General features: G+C 36.2%; 1 long non-coding RNA gene across 5 annotated transcripts in view; it reads left to right on the plus strand.

Annotated features, from left to right (window-relative positions):
* Nucleotides 1-16,635, plus strand: part of LOC309869552 — a 130,424-nt gene that overhangs the window by 19,144 nt on the left and 94,645 nt on the right. For all 5 annotated transcript variants that reach the window (XR_014314251.1, XR_014314252.1, XR_014314253.1 and 2 more), the window contains exon 2: nucleotides 3,054-3,169. This is a non-coding gene — a long non-coding RNA (uncharacterized lncRNA). The remainder of the gene's footprint in view (nucleotides 1-3,053; nucleotides 3,170-16,635) is intronic.

Genomic DNA, 16,635 nt, shown 5'->3' on the forward strand with positions numbered 1-16,635 from the left:
TCACAGTCTCGAATTAATACCTTTACCTACCTCTTAAGCATTACCCCTATCCCTGTCAGAGTTGTATTCCCCTCTGGAATAATAAGCTGTCGTGGTCATGTGTTTAAAAGGAGGAGGAAAAGGGGCAAGGGGCACATGCTGGCTTGTTCTTAAGGAAACTGCCACACTGCATTTATTTTATATGCAATTATTAATAGCATTAATTTTTGCTATTTTTTAAAGTCATCATTTTCTATTTTTGTATTTATCCATACGTTTATCATTTTTTATTCTATACTTCTTTTTAAAATAGAATTATGGAGGTATGATTGAGATACAATAAACTCACATATTGAGAGTGTACAGTTTGATAAGTTTCAGCATATGGAACTACAATCAAGAGAATGAACATATCATCTCCAAAAGTTGTCTTGTGCCCCTTTTAATCCTTCTCTCCTGCCACTTCATTTTACTGATGGTTGTAGTGTGTCAGGCAAGAGCAGAAATCCAAGTCCAATCACTAATCCTATTAGTGAACCTCTCTCTGCATTTCTGGTTGCATCCAGACTTTGAATATGAAATCCCTTTCCTTCCATCTCCAGTACACTCTTTTTAGATCTTCCCTTAGGGAAGGTCTGCTAACGCGTAGCTCCCCTCAGTTTTTGATGGCCTGAGAATATCCCCATTTGGCTTCATGCAGCAAAGATTTTTTTTCTAAAAATAGAGCTCTAGGTTCAAAATAGTTTTCCCTTTGCACATTGAATATATCGTTCCTCTGTCTCCTGGCTTCTTTCATTGCCATCAGGGAATCAGCAGGCAATTTGTTACCTCTTGGCAGTTAATACGTCTCCTTCAAAGATCTTCTTTTGGGGCACCTGGATGGTTCAGTTGATTAAGCATTTGACTCTTGATTTCAGCTCAAGTCATGATCTCAGGGTTCTGATCTCAGCCCTCTGCGTCAGGCTCCATGCTGGGCGTGGAACTTGCTTGAGATGCGAGTCTCTCTCTCTCCCTCTGCCCTTCCTGGCCCTGCCTCTTTCCCTCTTAAAAAATAAAATAAAATAAAGATCTTAAATATATTGCAAAATATTCACCGTGGTAAGCGCAGTTAGCATTTGTCACCACACAAAGTTATAACAATATTAGTGACTGTGTTCCTTATACCGTACTTTTTGTCCTTGTGACTGATTTCTTTTATGACTGGCGATTTGTACTTCTTATTCCCACCTATTTTGCATATTACTCTACCTCCCTTACCTTCTGGCAACCACCAGTTTTCTGTATTTATGAGTCTCTTTTTCCTTTTGTTTTGATCTTGTCTGTTTCTTTTGTTGATTCAACATATAAGTGAAATTGTATAGGATTATGTTTGACTTATTTCACTTAACGTAATACCCTCTTGGTCCAACCATGTCACAAGTGGCAAGATTTCATTCCTTTTTAAAGGCTTAGTAATATTCCATTGTTTGTATATAACATATCTTTGTTATACATTTGTCAACAGATAAGTTGCTTCCATATTTTGACTATTGTAAATAATGCTGCGAAGAACATAGGGGTGCTTATAGCTTTTCAGTAATTAGGGTTTTCACTTTCTTTGGGTAAATACCCAGAAGTGGAATTACTGGATTATATGGTAGTTCTGTTTTTAATTTTTTAAGGAATCTCCGTATGGTTTTTCATAGAGGTTGCATCAATTTACATTCCCCCCAACAGTGGACAAGGGTTCCCTTTTCTCTACATCCTTGCCAATAATTGTTATTTCTTGTCTTTTTTATTCTAGTCATTCTAACAGGTGCAGTGTGGTATCTTGTTTGTGGTTTTGATTTATATTTCCCTAATGATTAATGATGCTGAGCATCTTTTCATGTGTCTGTTGGCCATGTGTACATCTTTGTTGGAAAATGTCTTTTCTGGTTCTCCACCCACTGTTTTAATCAGATTGATTTTTGCTGTTGTAAGGGTTCTTTAAACATTTTGGATATTAAACCCTTATCATTTGCAAGTATCTTTTTAAAATATTTATTTATTTGTTTGAGAGAGAGAAAGTGATAGAGCACAAACAGGGGAGTGGCAGCAAAGGGAAAGAGAGAAGCAGGCTCCTCACTGAGCAAGGAGCCCAACGCAGAGCTTGATTCCAGGACCCTGGGGTCATAACCTGAGCTGAAGGCACATGCTTAACCCACTGAGCCACCCACGCACCCCTCATTTGCAAATATCTTCTCCTATTCAGTATATTGCCTTTTTGTTTCATAGATGGTTTCCTTCACTGTGCAAAACTTTTTATTTTGATGCAGCCCCAATAGTTTTTTTTTTTTAAGATTTTATTTATTTATTTGTCAGAGAGAATGAGCACAGGCAGAGGCAGAAGGAGAAGCAGGCTCCCTGCTGAGCAAAGAGTCCGATGTGGGACTCGATCCCAGGACACTGGGATCATGACCTGAGTGGAAGGCAGCTGCTTAACCAACTGAGCCACCCAGGCATCCCACAGTCCCAATAGTTTATTTTTACTTTTGTTTCTCTTGCTTAGCTATAAAAACAGTGCTAAGACCAATACCTGAGAGTTTACTGTCTGTGTTTCCTTTTAGAAATTTTATGGCTTTAGGTCTTTCATTTAGGTCTTTAGTCCATTTTAAGTTTATTTTTATGCGTGGTATAAGAAAGTAGGTTAGTTTCATTTTTCTGAATGTAACTCTCAGTTTTCCCAGCATCAGTTATTGAAGAGACTGTCTTTCCCCATTATATATTTCCCCCTCCTCCATTGTAAATTAATTGACCATGTAATTGTGGATTTATTTCTGGGCTTTTTTATTCCATGGACTATGTATCTGATTTTGTGCCAGGACCATAATGTCTTGAATACGATAGCTTTGTAATATAGTTTCAATTCTGGGATTTTGATATGACCTTCTTTGTTCCTCTTAAGATTGCTTTGGTTATTTGAAGTTTGTGGTTGCATACAAATTTTAGGAATATTTGTTCTAGTTCTGTGAAAAATGCTACTGTTATTATGATAGGGATTGTATTGGTCTGTAGATTGCTTTGGATAATATGGACATTTTTTTTTAAACTAGATTCCACACCCAGTGTGTAGCCCAGTGTGGGGCTTGAACTCATGACCCTGAGATCCACACCTGAGCTGAGATCAAGAGCCAGACTCTTAAACCGACTGAGCCACCTAAGCACCCAGGTAGTATGGACATTTTAACAATATTGATTCATTCTATCCATGAGCATGATGTATCTTTTAATTTATTTTTGTCATCTTTAATTCATCAATGTCTTACAGTTTTCAGAATGTATGTCTTTCATCTACTGTTTAAATTTATTCCTAGGTATTTTATTATTTTTGGATACAATTGTAAAGGGGATTATTTTCCTAATTTCTCTTTCTGATAGTTTATTATTAGTATAAGAAAAGCAGAATATTCCTGAATATTAATTTATCCTCAACTTTACTGAATTCATGTATTCTTTTTTTTTAATAGTTTAAAAAATATTTTATTTATTTATTTGCCTCTGTAGGCACAGAGGCAAGCAGAGAGAGAGGAGGAAGCAGGCTCCCTGATGAGCAGAGAGCCCCATGCAGGGCTCAATCCCAGGACCCTGGGATCATGACCTGAGCTGAAGGCAGAGGCTTAACCCACTGAGCCACCCAGGCGCCCCATGAATTCATCTATTCTAATAGTTTTTTAAAGAGTCCTTGGGGTTTTCTATGTATAGTATCAGGTCATCTGCAAATAGTGACAGTTTTAATTCTTCCTTACCTGTTTGGATGCCTTTTCTTTCTTTTTCTTGTCTGACTGCTGTGGCTAGGACTTCCAGAACTACCTTGAGTAAAAGTGATGAAAGTGGTCATCCTGGTCTTGTTCCCTATCTTAGGGGAAAACTCTCTTTTTCACCATTAAGTATAATGTTATCGGTGGGTTTGTCATGTATGGCCTTTACTATGTGGAGGTATGTTTCTTCCTTATGTACTTTGTTGAGAGTTTTTATGATGGGTGGATGTTGAATTTTGCCAGATGCTTTTTCTGTATCTATTGAGATAATAATATGATTTTTTTATTCTTCATTTTGTTCATGTGGGGTATCACAATTATTGATTTCTGGATATTGAACTATCTTGGCATCCCTGGAATAAATCTTACTTGGATGTGGTAAATGATCCTTTTAATGTAATTTTGAATTCAGTTTACTAATATTTAGTTGAGGATTTTTCTGTCTGTGTTCATCAAGGATATTGGTATTTAGTTTTTCATGTGCAGTAGTGTCTTCATCTGGTTTTGGTAATACTGCCCTTGTAGAATGGATTTGGAAGAATTCTGTCCTCTTCAATTTTTTTGTGATAGTTTGAGACAGGTATTAACTCTTACTTCACTCATGTATGGTAGAATTCACCTGTGAAGCCATTTGGTCCTGGAGTTGTTTGCTGAGAGTTTTTTGATTACCAGTTCAGTTTTGTTACTAGTAATCGGTCTGTCAGATTTTCCATTATTTCCTAATTCAGACTTGGAAGATTGCATATTTTTGGGAATTTATGATTTTATTCTAGATTGCCCAATATTTGGCACATAATTTTTTGTAGTTGTCTCTGTATTTCTGTGGTGTCAGTTTAACTTCTCCCCTTTCAGTTCTGATTTTATTTATTTCAGTTCTCTCTATTTCTTATTGAGTCTGGCTTAGGATTTATAAATTTTGTTTATCTTTTCTAAGAACTAGCTCTTAGCTTCATTGACCTTTTCTTTTGTATTTTTTAAGTCCCTATTTCATTTATTCCTACTCTGATCTTTATTATTTCCTACCTTTTACTAACTTTGGGCTTTTCTGTTTTCCTTCTTCTAGTTCCTTTAAGTGTAAAGTTTGTTTGTTTATTTGAGATTTTTCCCGATGTAGGCCTGTATTATTATAAACTTCTTTCTTAGAACTGCTTTTGCTGTATCCCAAAGATATAGAACCATTGTTTTCATATTAATTCCTCTCCATGTATTTTTTTTACTTTTTCTTTGATTTTTTTTCATTGATCTATTTGTTGTTTAATGGCTAATGTTTATTGTTCCATGTGTTTGTGTTTTTGCTAGTTTTTTTTCTTGTAATTGATTTCGAGTTTCATACCATTGTGGTTGGAAAATATACTTGATATGATTTCAGCCTTCTTTTTTTAATTACATTTTATTATTATTAATTTTTTATTTGAGAGATAAAATGAGAAAGAGAGCATAAGAAGGGGGAGGGTCAGAGGGAGAACAGATTCCCTGCTGAGCATGGAGCCTGATCTAGACTCAATCCTGGGACTCCCAGATCACCACCTGAGCCAAAGACAGTTGCTTAACCAACTGAGCTACCCAGACACCCTGACTTCAGTCTTCTTAAATTTCAGACTTGTTTTGTGGTTTAACATGTGATCTATTCTGGAGAATGTTCCATGTGCACTTGAGAAGAATGTATAATCTACTTGCTGTTCTTGTCTGGGATGTTCTGTATATATCTGTTAAGTTCATCTGCCCTAATGTGTCACTCAAAACCACTTTTTCTTTATGGATTTTCTGTCTGTATGATCTATCCATTGATGTAAGAGAAGTGTTAAAGCCCCCTATCCTTACTGTCAATTCTGCTATGTCTGTTAATATTGGCTTTATTTATTTAGGTAATCCATGCATCTGTTATATCCTCTTGTAGGATTGATTGCTCATTCATCGTTATGTAATGCCCTTCTTTGTCTCCCGTAATAGTTTTTGCTTTAAAGTCCATTTCATCTGATCTAAGTACTGCTATGTCAGCTTTCCTTTTTCACCTCCATTTTCATGGAATATCTTTTTCTGTCCCTTCACTTTCAGTCTATATTTGTCTTTAGGTCTGAAATGAATCTCTTGTAGGCAGAATTAGAAAGGTCTTCTCTCTCTCTCTCTCTCTTTAAATCCATTTAGTCACCCTGTGTCCTTTAATTGGAGCCTTTAATCCATAAATATATTGATAAATATGTACTTGCTACATATTATTTGTTCATTTTTTTTTTTGTAATTCTTTTGTAATTTCTTTCTCTCTTGCTCTCTTCTGTTGTGATATAATAACTTTATTGTTGTGTATGTATTTCTTTTTCTTTATTTTTTTGTGTATTATATGTTTTTGGATTGAAGTTCCTATTAACATCTTATATTTATAGCAGTCTATGTTAAGTTGAAGGTTCCTTAAGTTTGAACACAGTCTAACTCCATATCCCATGATTTGTGTATATATCATAACTTACACGTTTTTATTTCGTATATCTTTTAATGAGTTTCTTTATAATTGATTGTACTACTTGTATCTTTTAACCTTCATACTAGCTTTAAACATGACCTTACTGTATGTTTGCTTTACCAGTGTAATTTTTTCCTTTCATAGTTTTCTTCTAGTTATGGCCTTTTTTTCCCCCCACTTAGAGAAGTCCCTATAACCTTTCTGGTAAAACTAGTTTGGTAGTCATGTTTAACTTGTTTGCCTGGGAAACTTTATCTTTCCTTTGATTCCAAATAATAATCCTAATAGGTAGAGTATTCTTGACTGTAGGTTTTTTCCCTTTAACTCTTTCTGACCTGCAGACTTTCTGCAGAATTAGCTAATGGCCTTATAGGATTTCCCTTGTACATAACTGTTAGCTTTTCTCTTACTGCTTTTATGATTCCTTCTTTAATTATTGCCATTTTAATTATTATGTGTCTTGGTGTAGACCTCCTTGGGTTCATCTTGTTTAGGATTCTCTGTGCACCCTGGACCTGGATGTCTGTATCCTTCTCCAGATTAGACAAATTTTCAGCTATTATTTCTTCAAATAAATTTTTTGCCTTCTTTGTCTACTCCTCTGGGACCCTTAGAGTGCAAATATAATTGTGCTTGATGTTGTCCTAGAGATCCCATTTTTAAAAATTCTTTTTAACTGTTCAGCTTGGATAATTTCCACTACCTATCTTCCAGATTGCTGATCCACTGTTCTGCATCCTTTAATCTGCTATTGATTCCCTGTAGTGTATTTTTATTTCAGTTATTATAGCCTTTAGCTGTGCTGGGTTTTTTGTTTTGAGGAGGGGGTTGTATGTTATATCTCTTTGTTGAGGTTTTACTGAGTTCATCCACTCTGTCAATCTGGTATCTTTATGAACATTACTTTGAACTCTTCATCAGGGAGATTACTTATCTCCATTTCATTTCACTCTTCTTCTGAGGTTTTTTTTTTTTGTGTGTGTGTGTGTGTGTGTGTGTGCTTTTATTTGGAACATATTCCTTTGTCTCCTTATTTGTCTGAGTCTCTGTATTTATTTCTGTGTATTAGGTAGGGCAGCTATGTCTCCTCCAATAATGGCCTTATGTAGAAGGCATCCTATGGTGTCCAGTAGAGCAATCACTCTGGTCACCAGAACCAGGTGCTCTACAGATGTTCTCCCTGTGGGCTGTGTGTGCCCTCCTGCTATGGCTGTGCAACCACTGCTGTAGGTATGCTAGTGGGCAGGGCTGGCCCTCAGCCTCATTGTCAGCTATGCCCAGCCGTGACTACTGTAGGCACACTGGTCGGGAGGGCTTATGGGTTCTACACGGGAATGCCAGAGCAGGGCAAGCGGTGCTAGCAGGGGAGATAGAGAGTATCAGAGCTGGCTCTCACAAGCTTCCCACCAGCTAGGCTGAAGGAGCTCAAGAAAAATGGCATCTGCTCCCAGAGAAAACTGCAGGTCCCCACCCCTCTGGCACATGTCCTAAAATTATTCAATAAATTTCTTTTATGTATAACCCAGCTGCTTTTCAAACTGGTGTCTCCATGCTGGGCCTGGGAGTAAGTGGTAGAACACACTGGCCCTTTAAGAGTGTAAGACTGAATTTCCTATAGCCCTGCCATCTCTCACAGTGAATCCCTGCTGATTTTCTGTCAAATATTGTGGAGCAGGTCCCCAAGGCTGGAGCTACCCAAGGGGACTTGATCTCCTTGCTCCTCCATACTGTGATTTCCCTCCTGGTTGTGGGAGCCCTCACTGGGGTTTGGCTCCAACCACGTCTCAGTCACTCTTACTCTTCTTGATGTGGCCTTCTCTTTATATCACTAGCTGTGGAAGATCTGTTCTGTTAGTGCTCAGGTTGTTTTCAAAGTGAGTTGTATTACATGTAGTTGTTGCTTTGTTTTGTCTGCTTGTGGGAGGAGGTGAATATCTATATTGCTTGTGGGAGGGAATACGTATATATGTATATGTATATATATACATACACACACACATACACACACCAGAAACTGGGACTGCTATGGCAAAGACAATGTACACTTAAAAGTATTTTTAGACATACTACATATGACTTTCTGAGGATTCTATCAATTTATAGCCTACCAATATATATAACCATGTCCTTGACAACACTGGATATCATCAATCTTTATTTTGTTAATCTGTTGAGAATCTTATTTAATCTGCTGATATCTTATGATTTAATGAGGCTGAACATATTTGCTTACTTCTGGTTTTCTCTTCTTTGTGATTGCTGTTTGTCTAATTAACCCATTTTCATAATCTTTTCTGGATCATTTTCCTATCAATTTGTAGAATTTTTTTAATGTTATGAATTTTAATAATTGTCCTTTAAACATTTTATCCAGGAATAATTTTTAAAAATATAAATATGAACTAGTATAAATTAGAATCAAAATGTTTTCATAATAAATATTGTTCTTGTAGCAAATATATGTATTGTGTAATTGTTCTAAACAGTGAACATTGTGATCTTTCCCTCTATTAATTCTTTGCTATTCTCAAGTTTTATACTATGAGTATGATAGTGCTCTTTATGACTACTTTTAGAATTGATACTTTTTCATTTCCTGTGTCTAGTAATTACTCGAATTGAGTGCTTTACTTGCAATTTGTGGCTATTCAAATTGAAGCAAAAGAGCCTACCAGTGAGTAGTAATTGCATATTTTATTGTTGAGAAATTTAAATATAATTGCTTCCTCAATCTTTTTTTTTAAAAAGTGTTGGAGATTCATTTACTCATAGTTATAATTAAGGAACTATTTCTAGTCAGATTTCTAATGCCTTACTAGAGCATTACTTATTTCCAGAGACTCTAATTTTTTTTTAATTTCAAGTGTTTAACATGTAATCAGTTTTCAACAGATAATTTCATCTTCGTCATTTATTTAGAGCAGTTATATTTACATTTAACAATTATTGTTGGAGGGAGATTTTAGCATTGTTGGCATCTGAAAGTTTTACTAGTCTATATTTTACTATTTCGGAAAATGTGTTATTTCAATGACTACTGTAATCTGTTTCTTATAAAATTCATGCTTGACTTCCTCAATCAATTCTTTTGGGCTGTGAGTTTTTTGTAACTTATAGAGAAAGCCATTTTGTGATAACTATAAAACATTGTAGCTATTGGTGATTTTTAAAAATAGATCTTTATAATGTGAGAGGAATTGGTTGACTGTATAAATTGAAATAAGCTGAAAAATTATAAACATTTCCATTATCCCATAGGAATGCTTTCCTTAGTGGTAGAATACATATCATACAAAATTATTTAACATCGAATAGTTTTTTAAACTGCTTTGATTGCACAGCATTGATAATTGCCTTTTACTGCATGTTGCTTTAAACTAGGAACATTCAGGACTTCACAAACTCAAGTTATATAAGCATTTAGAGGAGGAATGTGCAAGTTGTCTTAAAAATCAAGCCTATACTTTGAGAAGTAAAATTGGTTAAGCCTCAGAGTTAAGAATCAACATGACTTAGAAATTATATTTCTCAGGATTCTCCCAAAGAACTTGCTAATAAACATGCCAAACAAACTTAAGTTCATATGATTCAGGATTGATCCAAAAGTTAAAGTTAAAAGTCCACAATTTTGTATTTTGCTGAATATTAAATCAGTTAAATCATTCTTTAGTGTTTAATATTGAGTATTCTTTCTAATTGTTTCTACAACATATAATGTGACAAAAGTTTCTATTTTTTATATATCATATTCATTCAGCCATTCAAAATGAATTAAATAAGACAGGGTGGGAGGAGGTGATACTGAACTTTCATTCACAAATCTTTATGTAACTGGCCTGCAAGAACAAATGATTATACATAATTGGCTTTCTCAAAGTACTGATTAATAAGAACTATAAACCTGGAACTTCCTCAGTAAATTAAAGCTATTTGGCTGGTATGTTAAAAGTGATGTACTAGAGTCTTTCTACTAAACTGCTATAATCAGGTTATTTGGAACCTGAGCCCAGTCAAAGTTATCTACCTAAATTATCAGTCAAACCCTGGAATTCTCTAACTTTGGGATGCAAAGTATCATCAGCCATGGCCAGAAGAGAGCAAGTTCCAAATGGAAGACAACACAGCAAACGGAAGAAGAATTCAGGAGTATCTGTGTAGGAATCAGGTTAAGTCAAGAGTAGGAATTATACCAGCATACCAAGGGTAGAGGGAACTCCATGGGTATACATTTCTCCCAGCATCCTAGAAGACCAGAGATATACTAGCATTGAAAAAAGAGAGAAAGAAGGCCTTACCTTGTAGTCTACCACTAGGTGAAATCTCTAGTTTCCCAGCAGAGTCTTGTTTTAAAATGTGTCCTATTCTTAGTAAAACTGGAAAGTTAACTTCTGTAACTGACCCTGAATTTTATAACAGATGTGTAAGTCACATTAAGTTTTGTGTGTGGAACACATAACTATTTATGTATCATGAAGGTGATCATAGTTTTTTTTTTAAATCTTTTCATGATCTATGCTAAATATTTATTAGAGACAACTTCTAGTACTACTTATGATTCAGATATTTAACATGATTCATTTATTATTTGGCAGTCTAGTCAGTTCTATATTTTCCTTTGCAATCTAGTCAATTCTATATTTTCCTTTGCAAAAGTAATTAAGTTAGATCTTAAGTCAGTACATAGAAAGTTCAATAAGGCACAAAATTCAATAAATAAAGCTACATTTTGGGAAAAAAACACCTTGGGGAGAAAGTATTATAGTCTTTCTTTTTCAGTATGACACTGGTTTAAACAAATATAGTATATCCATGTTAAGGACTATGATACATCTTTTAAAAAGATGTGAGAAAGAGCATACAGACTGATATATGAAAGCTCTAAAAGTATATTGTCTTTTAAAAAATCAGGATATGAAACAATCTTTCAGTAGTTTTCAGAGGGTGAAGGGCAAGCTGTCTACTAAACCAAAGACCCTAAAAAGAAAAGATGTCAGTGGAGAAGTAGTGTTGGTCCAAAGGCACAACTCAGCAACAAAGTCTCTGGGTGTTTATCAGCTTACAGAACACAGAGGAGGAAACAGTGCTTTTAAGAGATCTTCCTAACCTTCCCAGCCCAAGTGAGGTGGCCAAGTCATCTCCTTTTAGGAGATGCTGTCAGTCAAGTGGCTGACGTGATTGCCACAGCAGGTTGTCATAAAAGTAAGCAGATCTACCTCCACAGCCTGCCCTCCTCTTCCCCTGTTGTGACCCACATGGGGCAGTACCATGGCCAGGATGGGGGCAGACTGGGACCTGCCACAGAGGGAGGGTCTGGTGTATTCTGCCACGCTGTGCACTTTTCATTGCTTTGGCTTCATACATTCCTGTGTCTTGTGGAGAAGCCAGATGGACCCGATTTCTCTGGTGAGTTACCGTCAAACATGTGACCTGTGTTCTTTAGTTTCTTTCATTATATCCCTTTGAGATGCTGAAACATCAGCCCTGTACTTTAACAAATAGCACCTGGACTTTCTCATCTTGTTTCTTTCTGAAGCAATCGCAAAACACTTTAGTAAAAAAGATTTATGACAGCTCTTCTATTTTTTTCCGTTTTATATGTCTGCTAAATTCCATTTTTAAAACAGTTATGGAGAAAGCCACTGGTGGAATTGCAATGTCTAGAAATGTTAACTTCTCTGTAAAAATAAGGCCACTCAAATCTTGTTAAACTGATGTTGTATTCATTGTGCCTCTTAATGCTCACGTTCATTCCAAAGGACTTATAAAATGAAATCATCAAAAAGTTCCCAGCTGCACAAGTCTTTTGAAACTTTTCTATCGTAACAGAGTCTGCGTTACACATTACAAAAACACGCAAGGGGGCTTAAAGATAGTTTAACAAAAAGACTAGAAAGGGAGAATATCCAGGTGGCTTTTTAAGTGTGGAACATAATAAAATGGTGTTTGGAAAGTATTATGCCAAGATGTAATAACTAGAAAACAAGAAAGTCCATTTATAAGTTGAAGTGTAACTTTAAGTCATAAATAGAAGAAATGTTGAGAATGGGAAGGGGAGAAATAACATGAGCACTTATTAAATGTGAAACAAATAGACCAAAATCCTTTAGCTACGGAAGAGCAACAGGACAGTATATTTTGGACCCATCCTGAAGCTTTGTGCTGGGGCTTTGAGTTCTATATTATTTCAGTCTTCTCAGGGAAGGTAATCACTTGCATATTTAAAACAGAGAGCCTGATGCAGGAGATTGGTCACCCAGGGGGAAGGCAGAGCTGAAGTGCCCAACTGCAGACTGGGACACAACCTGTAGATTAACACTGCCAGGAGGCCACGATTACCCCTGGACCAACCTGAGGAGTCAAAGGATGACGGTGATCACGGGGGAGCTGGAAATGTCTCAGCTATGGCCTCAGATGTTGCCAGGGACAGATAGGGAGCAGCAGAAATACTTGGCTTCTCCCTCTTCCCTCCCCCTATTTCCTGTGAGGGTCCTCACTGGCCATACCCAGCCTGGGGACCAGCCTGCAGGGTTCACCCTTCTTGCAGTGCAGAGCAAAGGAGGACTGAGGAATGGATCCCAGAGAAAATGGGCTTGGGACCAGCACAAACGTTGTGTGCATTAGCAGAAGGACACTCTTCCTTCCTTATGTGCAGGTGAGAACGTCCCACTGGGAGGGACCTGCTTCACACCCTTGTGATCACAGAACTCTCCTGCTGCACAGTTCCTTTGCTCAAGGCAAGTATGTTCAGCCCTGACTGTTCCTTGTGTCTTGACAGTATTGCTCTGCTGCATTACTTAAAGCAGTATTTTAGTTTGGCCATGCACATTTTTTAAAGGACCCATTTGACTTGTAGTCTGGGTGTCCTGCTGTAATGCATCCACTGGCCTTTGGGTAGAGCACGCTTTATAACAACATCAGAGGCAGGTTAAGTGGAAGTCCAGCTGGGCAGTTGTCCATGGCACCAACCTTTGAGGAGCACTAAGAGATCAATGGAGCATGAAAACATCTCTGGAAATGTCAGTATGTGGGGCAAAAAATACAACTAAGAAACAAAACAAAATAAAACAAAAAAGCCAACTTGCATTCTTCAAAAATCCTCTAAAGAAGAAATGTATTTTATCTGGTTGAATTTTTTAATCCACTTGTAGGCACTGCCTCTCCCCATTTCCCCAGTCAAAAGGCTGTTCTTTGTATTTGTTTGGAAACAAACAGAAAACTAAATCCAAACGGTAAAGGACCTCAGTTGGCTTATATAATTTAAAAAGAAGGCTCAGGGTAAACATCAGGCAAGTCTTGATCTACAGCCCAGTGATGTCCCCCAGTACCCTGCCTTCCCCTTGTTGGTATCATGGCTGTATTATGACCACCAGTGGCATGCCCACAAAGAAAGAGCATTCTCTTCCCCGAACACCAGATCTTAAGGTCATCATTTATTGGCCAGGCCGGGGCTTCTTTGGAAATACAATTTCCTTAAAAATGTTGGGTTTTATCCCATTCATCTGATATATAACCTAAGGTGTTTGAAATGTATATAAGAGGTGAGGGTGTTCAGGCCCCAGATTATTTGCTTTTATAGGAAATTCCCACCTTCCTATTTTCTCTGGCACCAATTTCAGCTTGTGAAGGACAATTAAGCTTTTCTAACCTTGAAAAGCTTCAGATTATCAGGCCGCCAGACCCTATGGATAGTCAGGTCCATAGAACAGTATCTCCTGGCCAAGTCAGCAGAAGAAATCTCTTAACCATCATGGTAGAACTGCTTCTTGGTCAATTTAAATTCAAAAGGAAATATAAAAGGATAATAAATATTATAAACACTTTATTTTCACTCATCCATTCACTAATTCTTTGGTGTGAGGCCAAGGTCTTTTCTTCAAGTGTGGGTTTTTCTCATATAAACTTAGTCCATAATGCATTGAGGCATCTAAGATTTACACTTTCTTTTTTAAGTAGAATGAGAATTCCACAAGAACCTTGTAAAGTATATGAGAGAAAAATCCTTTTAAATTTTACAATTTCCCCCAATTCTTACAGCTTGAGTGTAATTTTTAAGCAATTGACTTTTATCAAGTCATTCCAAAGTATTTAATTTAGTTTTCATAGGGAGAAAAAAAAGCCCATCTATTGTCATATTTATAGTTCATTGGTTTCTGTAATTCTATAATACTTAATTAAAGTATGTAATTGCAATAAGTGTAACTGGCATAAATAAGTTTAGGAAAAGAGACAAACTAGGTAGCCGTAAAACCCAATTGGTGGGAACAGCTCTGGTTGGTGGGTTAAGGTCAACACCCATAGCCACGAACATTCTGAGGACTACAGGCTTCTGTCAAGACATTTTATAGAAGAATGAATGTATTAATTGACCAAACAATCAGTTCATCAGAGGTTGGGTAACACAGCAACTATTATTTTATATTTCTTCTCTATTTTCAGAAAGGCTTACTTGCAGCCTAAGCTTGTATCATTCACATAAGACCTAACTCAAAGTTGGAATATATTTTCAAAAACTCCAAAATCCCGATTCATTCATTCATTCATTCATTCATTTATCATTTTTAATTTTTAATTTTTATTTATTTATTTTTTACCAGATGTGCTACTGCTATAAGCTTTGTAGAAATGTGCCTAGAGTCCCAAAGTACAATAGGAAATATTTTAGCCTGGAATATATCTTCAAAATCTCCAAAATCCCAATTCATTCACTCATTCATTCATTCATTTATTATTTTTTATTTCTAATTAATTATTTATTTATTTTTAGATTGATTTCTTTTCAGCATAACAGAATTCACTGGTGTTTTACAAGATATGTTACTGCTGTAGCCTTGTAGAAATGTCTCAGAGTCCCAAAGTACAATAGGAAATATTTTAGCCAGTTGCAACATAAAAATGTTAACAACTTCCCTGTTTGGGATAGATTGAATCATCCTCATTAACTTCCAGCCTACCTTCTCAGCTCATCTATTCTACATTTTAGAATTTATTCTGTGTAACATCCCATTTTATGATAAATTTTGTGTGAGTTATACTTTTAATTGCAAGTAATAGAAGAGACTTACTCAAATGGGTTAAACAACAAAGAAAGATATATTGGTTCATGTAAAAAAAAAAACAAAAAACAAAAAACTCCAGAGGATGAAACTAATGTAACATTCTATGTTAACTATGTTTTAGAAAAAAAAAAGAAAGAAAGAAAACTCAGAGAATGAGCACATTTCAGGCAAATCTCAGAGATCCAGTATATAGTTGTGTAGATTGCCCACTGCTCAAAGCAGCATGGACAAGGAGGTAAGTGGGATCCGAGTTCAGCTTACCCACTCAGGCATGGAGCTGGATCTATTTGGAGAAGGGGGTGCCATTTTGTTTACATGAAGGAGCCTCTAATAGCAAAGCCATGCTCTTGCAGACCAAATTTGTCTTGTTTATCTACCCAGAGGTAATTTATGTTCTAATACTGGGAGCCTTGGAGGCTCAACAATGTCAGCCAAAAATTGGTTTATTTTCCCCTGTTATCCATTTTCTTACATCAGCAAGCGACATCCTTAGATTGGCTCTACTTGAGCTCCCCAGATGAAGGCCAGCATCAGCCAAGTCATCCATTGTCTATGTCAGTGGGAGAGTGAACTCCTCAGTCATTGAATATGTTAACCTCCATATTTATTCAGCCGGGGTCTTGTATCCATCACTAAGCCAATCACTAGGGCAGACATATTTAACATGTTGGCTAAAGGAGGATCTTTATCTGCCATTTTGATATTTTTCTTTTAAATGTCTTATGTCTCTTCTATTTCTCTATTTCTCCAGTAGTCCCTCTTTAATTTTAAATAAATTTTTTCTAGTATACCATCTTAATTTACATGTAATTCTTTTAATAGACTTTTCCACTTACTTTCTTTTTGGTTTTCCTAGGGCTTACAATTTATATCTCAAGTTAAAGCAATCTAGCTCAGATTAATACCAGCTAATATACTTCTGTCTCTTCCCTCCTTCATGATATTGTTGTCATAGAAGTTAAGGTTTTATGTATTATAAACCCATCAACAGTTTTATTGCTTTATGTAGTCTTTAAATTTTTGACATAACTGTAGATTTACAAGTGCTTTTAAGAAATAGGGAAATTTTAGGTACCCTTTACACAATTTTCCTTTAAAACTATAGTCTGCATTTTTCAAGGATAAATGTCCAGGAATGCAATTGCTTGGTTGTATGGTAATTGCACATTTATTCTGTAAACTGCCAAACTGTCTTCCAAAACAATTGTACCATTTTACATTCCTATCAGCAATATATGGATAATCCTTTTTCTCTGTATCCTCACCAGTGTTTGATATTGTGACTCTCTTTTATTTTAGTCATTCTGATGGGTATGTAATGATATCTCATGTGGTTTTCATTTGTATTTGCATTGGCTAATGA

This window comes from Mustela nivalis (genome assembly GCF_964662115.1).
Source record: "Mustela nivalis genome assembly, chromosome: 7".
Classification (NCBI taxonomy): domain Eukaryota; kingdom Metazoa; phylum Chordata; class Mammalia; order Carnivora; family Mustelidae; genus Mustela; species Mustela nivalis.